Source organism: Euprymna scolopes, chromosome 1, assembly GCF_053919585.1.
Source record: "Euprymna scolopes isolate OS-2025 chromosome 1, ASM5391958v1, whole genome shotgun sequence".
NCBI classification, from domain to species: Eukaryota; Metazoa; Mollusca; class Cephalopoda; order Sepiida; family Sepiolidae; genus Euprymna; species Euprymna scolopes.
The window spans coordinates 4690203-4702662 of record NC_136482.1 but is presented as its reverse complement, the minus strand read 5'-3'; positions in this window follow the sequence as shown (position 1 = coordinate 4702662).

Here is a 12460-nt window from a genome sequence, read left to right as displayed (position 1 = left end):
TGAGGAGTGAGGGGTAAGTGGTCCCGTAAAAAATAAAATAAAGTAAAATAAAAGAATATATATATATATATATATATATATATATATATACATACACATATCCATATATACAAACACAGATAAAAAAATAGATGTAGAATAAGCCAGGAAAACGTAAGAGTTCGGTAAACAAAAAGCCCTTGGGTTTAAATTAAATTAAAGGATTGCTTCACTGAGAACCATAGATTCAAGAGTTGAAGTTCGATTATAAAGGCCATCAAATTTATGTTTTTATGAACAAGCAAGGCCTAGAAAATTGAATACATACTTTCTCGTTTATGAACACGAGGGATAGGTCCATCCGATCGGCGTAACTACATAATGTAGTAGTTTTAATCAAGAGATACAAGAAGCATAGTTTATAGCAGTCCGTTAAAGTTCCATATTTCTCCAAATATTTTGTTAGAGTGATATTGCGTAGATGCCGATAAACCTTAGAGCGATGCCGTCCGGAGCCTAGGCTCCTGGTAGGGCCACCCATGGCGGTAAGGTTGAAGGGGAGGTTCCAGACAAAGAGTGATCCAAAAGACCTCAACGGCTGATGCGGCGGATGATGACAATAATGACACAACGGCACTGAAGGCGGATGAAGGCTGCAACAGAAGAAAGTCTCCAGTCGTCGTGGTTCTCCATGCCATTGGAATCAGGCCCTCCTCTGCCAAGTGGCCGTGTGGTGACTGCAGGCGCATCAGTCTCCCCACGTTAAAAGACATCACGCGCAGGCGTTCTCCCGAAAGGGAACACATCCTACTTTACATCATGGATGGAAAAGTCTTGTGACAGTTTTAGTCATTAAGCTCCCGGACTGAGGCAGTATGAGCTCTCCCTTAATTCCCGGATAGAAAAAGTCCTGTGGCGACCAGGAAGTGGTGACAGGAGCAGGACAGTGTAGTCTGGCAGCTCCTAGCTGCAACCTGGCACATAGGCGGTGTGTGCCAGATTCAGTCGCTAACCTCACAGACCGAGGCAGAAAGAGTTTTTCGGCAGCTGCATCCATGACTGAGCAGCCCTGTTTAGGATCCACTCTGCTCACCCCAGTAGGGGAGGGGGTTAGAAAAGGTACCCCTAAAAATAGCCTGCCTCAAAAAAACCCGTTTGGACTACCGCATCCAGAGGGATCACCACCACGCATGGTCATTAGGCGTTCGTTGATGCCCACAGGGGGCTCATTGAGGTGGCGGAGGAGGCTGTTCTTTATAGCAAAGCCCACGCCATGGATACGTGGCTCTTCTGCAGGCCTTCCTTTCCAAAAGAAGGTGTACCCGCCTTTCTCCTCCCTCAGCTGCCCGTCGTCAGCCAGTCGGGTTTCAGAGAGCGCAGCTATGTCAATCTGGAACCTCCTTAGCTCTCTTGAGATAATGGCAGTTCTTCTTTCGGATCGATCACTTGTTTTGTTGTCCATGAGGGTCCTCACATTCCAGGTTCCAAAATATAGGCGTAAGTTTTCTTTCTTTTCCCGAGCGCGTGCTACCTAGCACCTTCTCTATCTTCTGATGAGAAGCATTAGGCTTCGAAATGCCCTGGCAAAGAGAGTTCATTCTATCCTCCACATTTTAAATAAGGTGTATTCGAACATAAGGCAAGGTTTTTAATCGGTTTTTGGACGAAATTTTCGCTGCCAAAGGTCAAAGCTAAAAAGATATGACCTTCACGGTCTCTAGCAACTATTCAGCAAATTTTGGATCTGAACATTTGAAATTGTACAAGAGTATTCAGACATACAGCAAGGTTTTTAATCAGTTTTGGGGGGAAAAGTATCTTTAAGAGGTCAAACTGAAAGGGTTGTCCTTTGCAGACTCTACCAAACTCCTCCGGCAATTTTGGGCTTAAACACTTGAAATTATATATGTAGGTTACCTGGACATAAGTCAAACTTTTCAAGATATATATATATATATATATGCAAAGCCGGGCTGAACTGCTGGTATATATATATATATATATATATATATATATATATATATATATATATATATATATATGATTTTCAGAATGTGAGAGATTGTATATATAATAAATTCCACAGCCAAACAACGTCGCAGCCCACAAGAGCCATGACAGTCAAAAAACCGGAAGACTCGAGTTTCGCCCTCATTTGGGCTCATCAGTTAGACACATCCGAACTCAGGATTCGAAACCCGAGCCTCTTGCATGTAAGGCAAGCACTCTACCAACTGAGCAAACGCCCTGCACACAAGAATTTCTATTAACTAACACAGATCAAGCAAACCGCGCCGAAATCCGACTGTGAAATGAACCTACTTCGTCTCAACAAGGGACGCGGTCATCCAACCAGCTAATAACCCCAAGTCAATGGCTCACAAGTAGGAGTTTTTTAACTCGAAAGGACGATTATTATATATACAATCTCTCACATTCTGAAAATCCTATCATAAGTTGCTCGCTTGGTTAGCATTGCTGGATGGCATCAGCGCGGTTTGCTTGATCTGTGTTAGTTAATAGAAATTCTTGTGTGCAGGGCGTTTGCTCAGTTGGTAGAGTGCTTGCTTTGCATGCAAGAGGCTCGGGTTCCGAATCCTGAGTTCGGATGTGTCTAACTGATGAGCCCAAATGAGGGCGAAACTCGAGTCTTGGACTTCCGGTTCTTTGACTGTCATGGCTCTTGTGGGCTGCGACGTTGTTTGGCTGTGGAATTTATTATATATATATATATATATATATATATATATATATATAATTATTACTATAATTATTTTTTAATGCCTACATACACTAATGTTTCATCCTTTCGGGATTCATCAGTGCAAAGAGTTACGATTACAGCAGGTCGAGATATTCGAACTTGCCACGAAGCTATGTCTGACTCCATTAGCAAAGACGCAAAGAACAAACAACGCGGCCAATGTTAACAGCGAGAAATATAGTTGAAATTAACATTTGTATCAAACGTAAATGTCTAGACGGCTAGATAAGATCATGATCAGCACATGTTGCTTAATATACCTAAATCTAGGCTTATATTTTTGCATTAAATACTAACATCTATTAATCTCTTACTGTACATCAAATTAGTTCTCTTACACCAAAGATCAGCCAAATCGATGTAGTAGTCACCGAGGAAAAATAAGAGTAAATGTCATTCTATGGTGATTTATTTCTGTTAATTCCTAAAAATTCCTGACTGTGTTTGAACGGATATCATAATACGTTGTTCGCTGCACTTTGTCCAACAAGAGTCCATGAAAAATTTCAGCTAAGGAGTTTCTAAATAAACTTGACTGGACAAAAAAGACAGACAAAGTGAAATATATATCTATAAACATGTTTTTTTTTGTTTAATTATATTCATATTCAAAACCCATTTTCTATCCATTAAAAAAAATATAACATTGTTATATATGGTCGTGAAATTGCATTCATCTGCAAAAGATCTAGCTAATTTGAATATCCTTTCAAATAGTCATTCCCTATAAGTTTTTTCGGTTTTCTTATGAGATAATCATCTTTAGTTAACTATTACATGTAATTATATCTATGCAGATATTCTACATGATTTTTACTTGCGTTATATTTGTGTAAAAGGTGTATAGTAAACACAGACCTCTTTCTATATATATATATATATATATATATATTAATTTTATTTATACAAACATTAATGGCTACATATGTGCATATATATATATATATATATATATATATATATATATATATATATATATATATATATATATACGTATAAATATTTGTTTAAACAATTTTGCTTACAAAACTCCTGTATCAGGTTTTGGTCTACAGACATGAAAATTAACATATAGGGTATTCGAACCCATCCAAAACTTTATATTTTGGTTTTAACCGAGGAAAATCAGGGCAAAAGTGTGAAAATTAAAAAAAAGAATTTGCCAGGTGAAGGTCGAACATTACGAATATACATGCGTAACGTATTACCTATTACTTCATATTTTAATTTTTAGCCTTACAGCAAACATGTCTTCATAGCTCAGGCATTAACGTCCAAGAAAAAAGTAAATCGCAAGCTAAACGTTTTGGTTTTGATTCTTGGTAGTGCGCATGAGTCATTTAAAAAAAAAAACTTTTTAAATCATTACTTTACATTGGGTTCAATATAATATCAGTACAAAATCTGTATTGATCAAAATATCATATTTAAGCATATTTTCCGACAGAGCAATTTCGGGCGACCTGCTAGTATATATATTTATTAGTGTTAGGACGATCAATGGAAATTGGAATCGGGAATCGGAAGAAATCGGGACTTTTCGCGGTATATCGGAATAGAAAAAATATGTGCCTATTTTCTGATGTCAAAACACATTTTTTTTTGTTTTTATTTGATTTTGTTTAAAATAACATTTTCCACTGCTTGTAGTTATAATAAACTAACAAATATTTATTGATTTTAAGCGACCAGTAAATCAGAAACCTATAGATCCTCCCCCCCCCCCAGCATATGTTCTTTTACGTTTGAGAAAATAAATGCACATTTAACGGGAAAAATAATTTTATAGTTAAATAGTCAGAAATTTATAAAGGAAATCGTATTTGGTATCGGTAATTGTATCGGAATCGGGAAATATATTGGAATCGTCCCATCACTAATATATATATATATATATATATATATATATATATATATATATATATGCAATAAATAAAATGAAAGAATAAACTAATAGTTCAGAGATAACCTTCGATATAATCAGTGGTTTTAATATTTTACGAAAAATTTCAGCCATTTGATGGATCGGAAGTCATCTTTTTATACGATTCAACCCCCAACGCCATGCGAAAAACATAATTCTTCAACCACCGAAGCTGGTGAATGATTGAACACCAGGGCAATAACCCGGACATACATCAAGTCGATTTCTACAAATCCTTCGCAGATAAAAACAATGTATATATGCTTATATTGCCCCAATCCGCTGTGCCACAAAAAGATGGCAAGCGTTTGGTTCGTTTTTGAGATGGGCTGAACGATAGCGGACGTTCCATCTAATCTGCCAGTTTGATCAGAAATGACCGGCTGTGTTTGCTTAAGCAAAACTATCGGTCACGTGATCTTCGAGGACGGATCAACGTTAAGGCAATAAGTTATCTGCAGACAGCGGATGCGGCGCGGTGAGAGTCGATGTGGATGGGAGGGAACGACACAAAGATAATATTTGAACGATTATGTAATCTCTGATCGAGCAAAAGATTGAGAAGACAAAAATGACGAATAAGCTTGCGATAAAACATGTTTCATTGGAATAAAAGAAATGGCCGTTGAGGTTAAAATGAATCTTGCAGCATATAAGATCAAATTAAACAGTGGAAATTCACGTAGTTATTAATTGGGGCCAAAGTTTTTTTTTATCTTTTTGCTACTAGGGATGCCACCTCTAGAAGACTTAAAGACAAGTCGAGAATAATCGTTAATCAGTACCAGCTGGTCGGTGGGACAACACTTTGATGATAACTGATAGTGGAAATGTGGTAGGTTAAAAAAAATTTGATAGCATTAGATTGATAACGTTTTAGGTGTAGATAGTGAATAATAGAACTTATTGATAGTTTTAGCTAGATGAGTGTCTACTACGAATATTCTACATATGGATCAGCATAGATGGAAGCTCAGTCGAGCACCTGTTATGAAATTAAAGATAGACTAGTGAAGTGGTCATTCCGAGTATATCACGTTAAAACACCGATTCTTTTTTGATCAAAGTTAAACAACGTTTACCCTTGTAAATATTTTGATAGTTGTATCAATATGAGATTTCTTAACTACTAAACGCAACGCGTGGGTTCATTACCTTTCCCTGACCTTTTGTTCTGCTTGTTTTCCTTCGTTTCGAGCGTTACGCATGTGTACGCGTACGCTAAAAGCCGACTGCACGTGAGAAATCAATATTTAAAGTTTTTTCTTTTTCATTTCGAGATGCCTGCAATCGACATGCCAGACAAGTACACTACAGTCTTTGTAAGTAGTTTCTTCTATTACTATGGGTAATCGTCGTGTTTTCATAAACGAAGCCGTGGTCAGTGATGACCGTCATGTTTGCATCATCTCAAAGCTTATTCAATTACTTTAATTACTTATCGGATCACAAAGTTAAGCAACAGTGGAACCGATCAGTATTAGATGGGTGGCTCTTGTGATTATGTGACGTTAAAATAAACAGATCTTATCAGATTTACGACATTCAGCAATGGTGGGCACGGGCAGTAGTTTTATGAGTGACCGTCATACTCATATCGTGTAAAAACATTGGTTTTTCTCGAATGAGCAAAGTTAAGAAATGCTAAATCTAGAAGAATTTGATCAGTTCTTTGTTCGCATCATATCGACGTAGTTAACTGATATTTATCGTGCTCAATAATTTGATAGGTGGCCCTTATGTTTTATATGGCGTTAAACCACCGGTTTTTATCCTATTAACGAAGTTAAGCAATTGTGGGCTTGGTTAGTACGTAGCTATGTTATCTTTTGTGAATACCATCTGTTGTAAGAGACAATGGATATCCGCTGTAAAGGTGTGTGTGCGAAAGGGCCATAGTAAAGCAACTATTGCGCAGACACAATCATACGTCTAAGGCAATTAGATCAATAAAGAAAGTTTTGTAGTGGATATGAAAATCGATTTTAACCATTAAATGAGTATGACTCTACTTTGCCTTCTCTAACAATAGGTGAACTAGTATTATCAACTAGACAAACATCCTTTCAGTCCTAGCAGACAAAGGATATCCTCTATCAAGGAGCGTGTAAGAATAGGGCCATCGTGAAGCACAGATTGAGAAATCCTAATGATAAGTCTCAAGTCTAAGCAAAGAAACGGTGGTGTTATTTACAGTTTTTATTTCTCGACTAATTTCATAAGCACCTCTTTATGGTCACGCGCACCCTAGTATTTATGCATTCATACATTTCTAAAGACCATCAATGAAATTGAAGCAGTAATCAAACAAGAAATCTGACGCGCCGAACCTATAGTAACGATAACAACGCACAACTTCTACACAAGGTAGATTTTACTGTCAAATCTTGGTAGAGCAGTGAGTATGAAAAAAGATAGTAAAAATATTCAATACCATTTGCTTAACTAAAAAAATTTGTAGAGATGATGTAACTCTTGCTTGACACCATCCCATAGATAAGCCATTCTCTATTAATAGATGAACTTGATAAAATGGAATGGCAACAGAATTAATGTAACCTTTCTAAATATATTTATCTGTTACATATAATTTGTTTGAAAATCTGGGATGATAATAAGATCACGTTTTCATATGAATACTATGCATGCACTCAACCAATTCCACGCAAATTACTTTACTTGGAGATCTTCGTCACATTCTTAAGAACACTATTACCGAATCTATCATGATCATCGCACTATTACAGTTTTAAGATTCTTCGCTCATCGGAGCAATGTACTTTGCCGTTATAAAGAATAACATTTTGTCGCATCACTTAGTGTTTTGATGCATCGTTACCAGCTGATGATGCCACAAATCTCAGGAAGATACTATTCAATAAAGTCTTTACTCTTTTGTTAATTGATTTCTAAGTACGTCTTAAAATGGAGTACTGTTGCCTTCTGCTGCGCCCTGTCCTCTCTTGACAATGTTCAAAATCGGCTTCAAAACCTAGTAGAAACGTCTTTTTCTCTTCCCTGTAACATTTTTCCCATGGTATATACATTGCAAAACTGTCTCTGCTCTATCGTTTCTTTTAAAGCTAGTGCTCGTCTGAGCTCCAGTCAAAGGTCCCTCTTGATAAACTTTCGCCAAATACACTCAAAAAGTTACAACCATTCTCAACAATTTCACTCACTCTATCTGTACAAAGTTTATTTCATAGAACTGTCCTCTTCTGAAACTTCCGCTGGCCTGCTTTCTGGCTGACTAGAACATGGTAGTTTTCAAGTCCAATGTAAACAAGTTCTTCTGGATACGTCCACTTAAATAATCAAATTCTACTCAATTTCCCCAATTTCAATAATATGTGTATTTACACATAGTAATCCTTATCCTCGAGTAGCTGTCCATAAGTGATGACTCTTGCAAAACATAACATTTATATATTGATTATATATTTTAGCAAATACTAATATTATTAAGATGCATCGTATACATCGATGTAGTTATCGTATCTGTTTTATTGAGTTGGTTATAAAACATAGTTTTCTACCTCTCCCCCCACAAAAAAACAAAGAAAAAACAAAACAAAAAACAAAACAAATGGCCGACTTTAAACCAGGTGGCTTGGTTGTTTTGTTTTACGACATATCAACTTTTCGGGTTTAAATAACTTTAAGTTTAAACATTTACATAGTGTTATGCGATTTTTTACGTTCGCTTCTTCTTTATTTTCCTGTTTTTGTTATTTTTTCGTATTTTTCCATGCTATATCTTTTGCGATAAATACTATACCTTTTCGTGTTTTTTCTCCGTATTTCTCAGTTTTTTTACTATTATCCAATTAACATAATTCTATTTATAGAATACCGATATTTTTCAGTCTGTTGAAGTCCTAATATTTTTTTTTATTACATTTTCACCACAAACAAGGCGCATTGCAACTTTGGTGTAGGGGGCTACTATCAGGGGCAGCAAATACTGGGGCACTATGTAGGGATTTGGGCAGCAAGATGTTGGTTCACGTTGCACTTGAACTTCTGCATGTCAGTACAGTTGGGGAAGCAGGGACCTGGAATGGAATTCCAAAGTCTAGCGGTTCTGGGGAAGAAACTACTGGAGTAGAAAGATCTTTTACATCTAGGGATCTCTACTGTGTGGGGGTGGGATTTAGCTGCCTGTCGGGTTTGTCGAGGGTGTCTACGTCGTGGGGGCACAAGTGTCGGAAGTTCGTCAGAGCATTCACCATTAAAATACTTGTAGAACAGGCAGAGGGATGCAACGTTTCGTCGATGAGACAGAGGCTGAAGCTTAGATGCCAGTTCAGGGCCTATCAGATTGGCGACCCTTTTTTTTAACCTTGTCTAGCATATGCACCAGCCCAAATGTGACAACAATACTCCATACATAGGCGAATGATGGCCTTATAGAGGTACAGGATACTGTCAGGTGGCAGTAGTTTTCTAGCACGGTAGAGAGAGCCTACCTTTTTCGCAGTGGCCCTGGCAATCTTTTCAATATAATTGTTCCAACTCATGTTTCCTGTGAACGTTAGGCCAAGCAGTTTGAAAGATGTACTCCCAGAAAGGGAGTCACTGGCCATTGCTATTGGTGGCAGAGGTTTCTTGTAATTATTGAAGGACACCAGTTTAGTCTTGGCAGCATTGAATGTGACCATCCATTTATGTCCCCATTCCACTACAGATTGGAGGTCATCCTCTAGTGTTTTTGCCATTTCTTTAGATATGTGTTCATTTGTTTTCCTGTCATGCCTGTTATAGAGTGTAGTGTCATCAGCATATATACCCATCTCAGAGGCAGTTTTGTCGGAGAGGTCATTAATAAATATTAGGATCAATAGAGGTCCGAGGATAGACCCCCTGAGGCACTCCGGCATTTATACCACACTGTTTAGATGTACGACCGTCGAGGACAACCTGGATTTTTCTCTTATCTAAGAAGGATTTAATTATGTTAAGCATTCTACCATTGATACCGTATGATCTAATTTTCCTGAGAAGACCCTTGTTCCATACCCTGTCAACAGCCTTAGATATATTTAGCTACCGCTCTGCCCTCCCCCGCTTTGTCCAGTGAATGGTATATACGTTTAGAGATTTTTTGGCGAAAAGTGGGAGGAGGCTAATGGGGCGATAATGTGATGGGTCAGTTCTTTCGCCAGAATTCTTGAATATTGGTACCACAGAAGCAGTTTTCCAACAGCCCGGAAAGCATGATTCATAAAGGCATTTGTTGTAGAGTTTGGAGAGAACTGGAGCTACTTCGGCTGAGCAGTTTTTTAATAGCACAGCTGGGATGAGATCAGGTCCACATGCTTTTGAAGTGTCAAGGTTTTTTATGATAGCGTGTACCTGAGCAGGGGTGATTTTTAGATCGTCTAGCGTGGCGTATGTCAGCAAAGGAAAGTCAGGCAGGGGATGGTTGGTAGGGTCCAGTGTGGAGTTGGAGGCACACCGGCTGGCAAGCGTATTAGTCTTGTCGGTTGCTGATCAAACAACCTCGTGATTGTTAGTTAGCGGGGGAATTGTGAATTGCCCATTATTTACTGCACTGTTGTAGATTTTCCAGAAGTCACGATTTCCTAATTTTTGTGCTTCGATGCGTTTTTTAGTGGTTTCAGTAAGTTCTCTCTTAGCTGTCGCTACTTCTTTCTTAACGTTACTTCTAGCTTCTATATACTTCTGTTTGTTTGAACTGGACTTATGTCGGTTAAATCTGCGGTATGCATGCTGCCTTTGAGCAATGACAGTTGCGAAAGTCGAAGTAAACCATTGGGGAGAGTGGAACTTACTATAAAATTTCCGCATTGGAACATGTGCTTCCATTGCTGTTTTGAACCATTCAGTGGTCGCATTTGCGCACTGTTCAGCAGGTAGAGAAAAAATATTTCCCCATAGGGCATCTCTGATAAGATCTCTGATGGCTTCCCAGTCAGCCTTTTTATAATATCTCGTTTTTTTGAGCACTGGCTCTTCAGTTTTGGGTCTAGAATTTAGGGCGATTTCTACCATTATCACTGCATGGTCAGCGTTCCCGAGTTGACTGTCAGCATTTGTTGTACAATCCTCGGGAACTGTAGTCAGAAACAGATCTAGAAATGATGGTTGTTGTTCTTGCTGGTCAGGGAAACGGGTTGGAAACGTAATATATATATATATATATATATATATATACTTATTTTACTTAGTTTTTTTTAATTCTTATGGTCGTCATCCCTCTTTTAAAATTTTTATTTTAAAGTTTATCATACATTTAAAACTTAATGTAACCTAAACTTGACTTCCCAATTCCCTATAGCCGTAAACTATTCTCCTCCTGTGAAAACAAACATCTTTGGATTTCAAATACAAGTGAATTTACTGTGCTCATTCCATTTACTAACCTATATTTTACGTGACTATTTATATCAAATTAAATATTATACAATGACATTCTTGGATAATAGTAAAACTGCACACTCTATATAACTTCATGTGATTTATTTTTAAACAAATGAATAAATTAATGGGTAAATGTAGGAAAGTATTACAAGACTAAAGAGAACAACACAACTTATGTTGTATATTTATCTAATAAGGGGGAACGTCGTGTGATCGTACAGTTGTTCTGTCTATTTGTTGTATCCTCATATTTAATTGTTCATATGCTTTTGTGTGTGTATGTGTGTGTGTGTGTTTGTGTGTGTGTGTGTGGTACATGTATTATTTGGACATACCTTCATGCATCTCGATTTTGGTCTATCTGGATTCATCTCGTGTCTTGGAGGGGAGACGGGAACCTGTTTGGACGAACATTCAATCACTCCAAAACGATGAATTGGTTTTACAGTTTAATTCACTTTCCAGATGTCTCGCAGATGGATGGAAAGTGAATCTCTGGCTTGCGTGGTTTCTTCTTGGTCTCATTTCCACACACGTCAGCGTCCCCACCCCAGTGAAGGGGAGGGGGACGACTGTTAAGCCGTCCGTCGTCCTCTATGTCCCAAACCCAATCCCTACGATTCAGCTTACCTGATCACGTGACTCACAGGAAATCCGATGAGCTGACCCTTACTTCCGGGCAACGTGTCTACAATATAATTTACTCACCTCCCCCTCTCTCTCTCTCTCTCTCTCTCTCTCTCTCTCTCGATCCATTTTCTAACACTTATAGCAGGAAAAAAAATCTCTTATTCGATTTAGATTCTATTAGAAAAATTAGGATTCAGTTAGATCACCCGGCATTTCCTTATTCTGCTAATGCCGTGAGACAATTGCTTCGGCCTGTCTTTATGACACACATTATCTTCAATGATCCGTGTCAACATATTCCGTGGCGCCAAAGGACACAATCGGGATGCGCGTTGAAATTAAAAAGATAATGATGCAATCAGATATCTATAGCAAATAAATCCATGATTAAATTTCAAGAAGAAAAAAACAAAAATCAAAAAATAGGTGGATAATTATAGTTTAGAGATGATTTGCAATTAGGAATCGAAAAGCGAGGCAACATCTAAGAGGTTCGATTGTTGACTTTCTCTTCCAAGATTTTTTTTATCTGCATGTTTTTTGCCTCAAGGACAATTGCAGAGATTTAAGAATCAATAGCCTATTATTTATGCGTATATATATATATATATATATATATATATATATATATATATATATGAACAATAAGATGAGTTAAATCACAGATTAATTAATCTTGTAGTTTTGCAATCTTACAAAATATTTTTGAAAGGAAATATTGTTATATAAGACAATCCCAGCCAAATAAAAACATGATCAAAGTAAGAATTTGATGATTC